Source organism: Solanum lycopersicum, chromosome 8, assembly GCF_036512215.1.
Source record: "Solanum lycopersicum chromosome 8, SLM_r2.1".
NCBI classification, from domain to species: domain Eukaryota; kingdom Viridiplantae; phylum Streptophyta; class Magnoliopsida; order Solanales; family Solanaceae; genus Solanum; species Solanum lycopersicum.
Window position 1 is genome coordinate 6,487,975 of NC_090807.1, and position 5,238 is coordinate 6,493,212.

A 5,238-nucleotide genomic window follows, 5' to 3' on the forward strand; every position below is an offset into this window, starting at 1 on the left:
AAGATATGTCAAATAGTTATGTATTTTATTTAAGAATGAGTACACCAAATATTAAATTATTTCTTTTCAATTTTATATTTCATTCACTTTTTCATCATACTAATTTTTTGTTTTTTATATATTATTATACAAAATTCTAAACAAAAAGTAGAATAAATAGAAATACAAATAAAATACATATTGAAATGAATACATACAAGATTTTTTAAGAAAAAAATAACGATATAGGGAAGAAATATATGAAAATATAAATCTATTTCTTAAATGACTATATAGATAAATTCGGCATACCTATTGAAATGAATACAAACTAATAAAAAATTATAATAAATATAAATAGAATATATTGTGGAATGAATATAATTTTAAAAAGGTAAAAATTCTGGAGAAAAAAAAAGAATAAAATTTAAATTTATTTGAAAATTTAACTGATGAGAAAATTAAGATGCTTACTTTTTTTTTAAATATTCTCTCCCTTGATTTTCTACCTTTTGTTATTCAATATTTATATTTTTAAATAAAAAATAATAATAAAAACATAAATAAGATACATAACAAACTAAAATTTGACATTTTTCCTAAATATTGAAAAGTGTTGTTAATGAGCCTCTTAAATGCTAAAATATTGACATTTTGAAAAATTTCGCTTTGTTTTATCCGAGTAAAACCCAGACCAAATCCCCTTTAATTCCCGTCCAATTCGACCCGGCCCACTCGCCCCTTCGCCCCATTTAGTAGAGAAAAGCAACGCTGAACAGTGATCCAAAAACGCGGAAGAGCATCGCACGTGAATAGTTAACCAAACGAATTATGCTCCTTCTCCAGTCTGGGGTTTTCCTTTTCTCGTACGATTCCTACAACTATGGCAGGTTCCCACCACGCGTCGTGCTGGAGCTTTGGAATTGAGCCATATTATATCCAAGGACGAAGAAGGTGATCCCAATCGTCCACCTTATATTTCTATCCGTTCAATTGGAGGATCGTTTGGGAATTTTAAAGATTTTTGGGACAAATTTGAAGGAATTTCAAACCTTTGGTTGAAAACTTAGTTTTGCCCTTGTCCTTTTCCTCCTAAAAGATGAACCCTAATTCACCCCCCTATATATATTTTGGTATCTCTAGTGTTCTGTGGGGAATTTTTTTTTAGGGTTAAAAACAATTATTGTGCGAAGCTTTTGTGTGAAGAGTAAAATAGCCTGCAAATTATACAACAAATACATTCGCAACAAATATCATTGTGATTTTGGTCGTTTTGTTCGCTAAATCCAAAGAGTGATCTCGATCGGGTGTCTAAGGTGTGAAGGTGGTCGTTCTTCCGTTCGTCTTGTCACCAGCTTTGCCGCCCCGTTAAAGGTAATACCCTTTTTCATACGTAGAAACCTCTTCGTCTCATTCTCATGCTCTCCTCGATGTTTCAGTTATTTATATCGAAACAATGTCCTTTGTCATTGTTTTGTCTTAGCTGTTAAGTTGATAAGATTTGATGCAGGTTAGTATGGAACTAACATTGTGTGTTATGCCAGTACCTTGTATTTCTGTTTTCTTCGTTGAGACTCGCCTATTTTATATATACAATTAATTTAAAAGCTTTGGGTTTGTCTGTTTCCCCCATCCTGCTACTGCACAGGGTTTCTCATTTAGTCAAAATAGCATCAGAGTGTAGAGGCTACTGGACATATATTTTGTAATTTATCTTATATGTATGGAAGCTTGTTTTGTTTTGTCATGTTCTCTTATGATGTACCTTGTTTATCCCGTTATCATTTGCATTTTTTTTACCTGTCAATGTGTCATACTTGTTGAAATATGCCTGTATTCGTTTCTTTTTTAGTTTCGATCATTGCTTGAGTCCTATTGGTAAGCATGTCATTCCAATTCCTCACATTTGTCGGTATTAATTTTCTTGCTACCTATCGTTCGCTTTTCTTAATATGTTATAAATCTGCGTTAGAACTTTGTCCCCTTTATGTGAGCTGCGCGCAATCTAGAATACAAGCAAGTTGCTTTTCTGGTTCAAACACCTACTCATTTAGAATCGTATGCTATTTTCAAAATGATAAATTTGATAACTTGAGTTTGAAACGTTTGCCTTGGCAGAGTGTGACTTTTTCTTATCTTCATTATTCAGCAGTTTTGGAATTTTTTAGTGGTTACCCTTGTTAGTTGTGATTTTTAGATTTGGCCATACCAATATGTTTGTTGTGTCTTTACATTTAAGCCTATTCGCCTCATCTTTTCTTATAAAATCTGTCCCGTTAAGGCTTTGTTTTGTAATATTAATATAAAATCCGAGCCTTTCATTAAAACAAGAACATTGGCCAGTGCCACTTTGTCACATGAATTGGCCTATATTATTTTAGCACTCTGAAGAATGGGTGGGTTATATGCTCTTACATTGTTTTTGTTTTGATAAAAAATAATTCCGATTAGTTAAGTCACTGTGTAGCCTTGCCATTAGCTTTCACTGATGAAGTCTTGTTCTTTATAATTAAAGCTTTCTGTGCTCTATTTCCCTTTCGATTTTTATTTAAAAATATGTGTCATTTTGTTTTCTCATTTCTTATGAACTTTCACGGGCACTACTTATGTTCTTCTCTCTGTTTTGCATGTAAAATTTGCATCGAGTTCGCCATTGAACTCCCACTTTCCCTCTTTCGCAATTCGGAATGAGCTGCCAAGGCTCAAATTCCTTCATCAACTCTCACAACCTTAAAGTCGACATACAGGTCTCGAGTTGGAAGGATTCAAAAATCAGGAAGTCGAAGATTTGAAGAAGTTATGCCAAAGGACATCCACTTTATCTTCTTTCATATTTGTATTTTGTTATTTTGGGCCTAAGCCCTTGTCATTTTTTATTTTCTTGTATTTCTTATTTATTATTATTATATGTTTAGTCTAGGACAGGTACGAAAGAAACTGGGTCGAATACCCAAAAGTCAAATGGGTCGAAAACCAAAGACAGGCGGGTCGAAATACTGGTAAAGGCGAACAGTAAGCCCGGATTTGGACCCAAATGTCTCTCTCTGTCTCTCTCTTTACTTGCTTTTATTTGCTTATATGATTTTCCTTGTCGTTAGTTTTAAAGGTTAGGAAAATCTGATTCCCCGAAAAATGCCACTTTGGTTTTAACGACTCGATCAAATCAAGTAAACGACTTAAAAAATTTTCAAATTAAAATCCACTTAGGTGAATAATTTTTCATTTTCAAAAAGCAATCTTAAATGATTTTTGCGTTTATTTTCAAATAACTCTATAAAATATTTTATGTCAAGGAAAATTAAGTAAGTTGTTGGATAACTGCATTTAGTGGACGTCTTAGGTGGTTTTAAATCTTCCTAAGACGTTAATAGGAATCACCGAATCCCTTTAAAATTATTTTCAATTGATTCTTCTGTTAAGTCATTTGAGAATAGAGTTTTCTTGATCTTTCTCAAAAATTAAGTGGCGACTTTATAAAAATCGATAACATTATAAAAAACATAATTTTCCTTCTCCATATGAAACAACTATGAACGATTGGATACATATTTTCCTGATGAAGAGATTAAATCAATTGAAGAAGTAGGATGAAGTATTTATTTAGGCCTGACAATTGTACGTTGATGGAGCAATCAACGCAAATAGTACAAGGCTAGGGGTGATTCTCATATCGCCTAAAGGACAACATTACCCTGCAATATCTTCACTTTGTTTTTTAAGTGAAAATAACACAACAGAGTATGAAGCTTGCATCATGGTCCTAAATATGGCAATATACTTAGGCGTGCAAGAATTGACTGTGTTGAGAGATTTTGATTCACTTGTTAGGCAAGCTCAAGGCGAATGGAAAACTCTAGACCTCAAACTTCTTCCATACCGACAATGTCTGGAATATCTTAGCAAAAGGCCCAGGTACATTGAGTTTAGACGCATCCCAAGGTTTCATAATAAATTGACAGATGTCTGAATGCTTCCATATCCTCGAAATACTTACATCACTCCCTTGGAGATTTAGGTTTGGGACCGACATAGCTATTGCATTACATTGGAAGCAGAACCAGATGGTTAGTCATGGTACCTAGAGATCAATAAATTTCTAAAGACAGGAAGATGCCTCGAACATTCCAATGGAAGACAAAAAAGAACTATTAAATGTCTGGCTAATGGTTTATTTTTGAGGGGGGACGTTTTATATAAACGAACCCCGGATCTGAACTTGTTGAGATGTATAGACGCTCAAGAAGTCGAGAAGATCACAAGTGAAGTACATACTAGGGTATGTGGACCACACATGAATGGATATGTCATTGCAAAAAAGATACTTCTAGAAGGATATTACTGGCTTATCATGGAGTAGGATTGTTTACGCTTCGTGAAAAAATGTCATCAATATCAAATTCATGGTGATCTTATTCATTCACCTCCTTTAGAGCTGCACCCTATGGCCGCTCGTTGCACCTTTTGTTGCATGAAAAATATATGTCATGGACTAATTGAGCCAAAAAACCTAATAGACATCAGTTCATTTTGGTTGCAATTGATAACTTTACCAAATGGGTGGAGGCGATCACTTTTAAAGCAGTCACTAAGAAGTCGGTCGTAGATTTTATCCGTTCGAACCTCATTTGTCGATTTGGTATCCCAATAACTATCAATACAAATAATGTTGCAAAGCTTAATAGCAATTTGATGAAGGAGGTATATGAGCAATTCAAAATTGTGCATCACAATTCTACTCCATACCGATAAAAGCCAATGGAGTTGTGGAGGCAGCCATCAAGAATATCAAAAAGATTCTAAGAAGGATGGTTCATGGACCAGACAATGGCATGAGAAGTTCCCTTTTGCACTTTTAGGATATCGCACAATAGTGCGCACCTCGTTTGGTGAAACTCCTTATTTGCTGGTTTATGAAACAAAGGTTGTCATTCCAGCGGAAATCAAAATTCTATCTCTTCAAATTATTGTCAAGGCCAAAATTAAAGATAATGAATGGGTCAAAACCTGACTAGAGAAGCCCGCATGAATACATGAGAAACAATTGACGACTGTCTATTTTGGTCAGCTTTATTAGCAAAGGATGACTCTTGCATACAACAAAAAGGTGCACTCAAGGCACTTTGAAGTAGGTCAACTGGTCTTAAAGCATATTCTCCTGCACCAAGAAGAAGCCAAGGGAAAGTTTGACCCAAATTTGGAAGATCCATATCTTATCAAGGATGTGTTGTCCAAATGATCCTTGCACCTTACTAATGTGGA

At 34.3% G+C, this 5,238-nt stretch overlaps 1 long non-coding RNA gene across 1 annotated transcript; it reads left to right on the forward strand.

The window, feature by feature from the left end:
• The first annotated feature begins 716 nt into the window (after positions 1-716).
• Positions 717-3,014, forward strand: LOC104648648 (uncharacterized). The gene is made up of 2 exons (XR_742639.4): positions 717-1,353; positions 2,727-3,014. It is a non-coding gene; the product is annotated as an uncharacterized lncRNA (long non-coding RNA).
• The last annotated feature ends 2,224 nt before the right edge of the window (positions 3,015-5,238 follow it).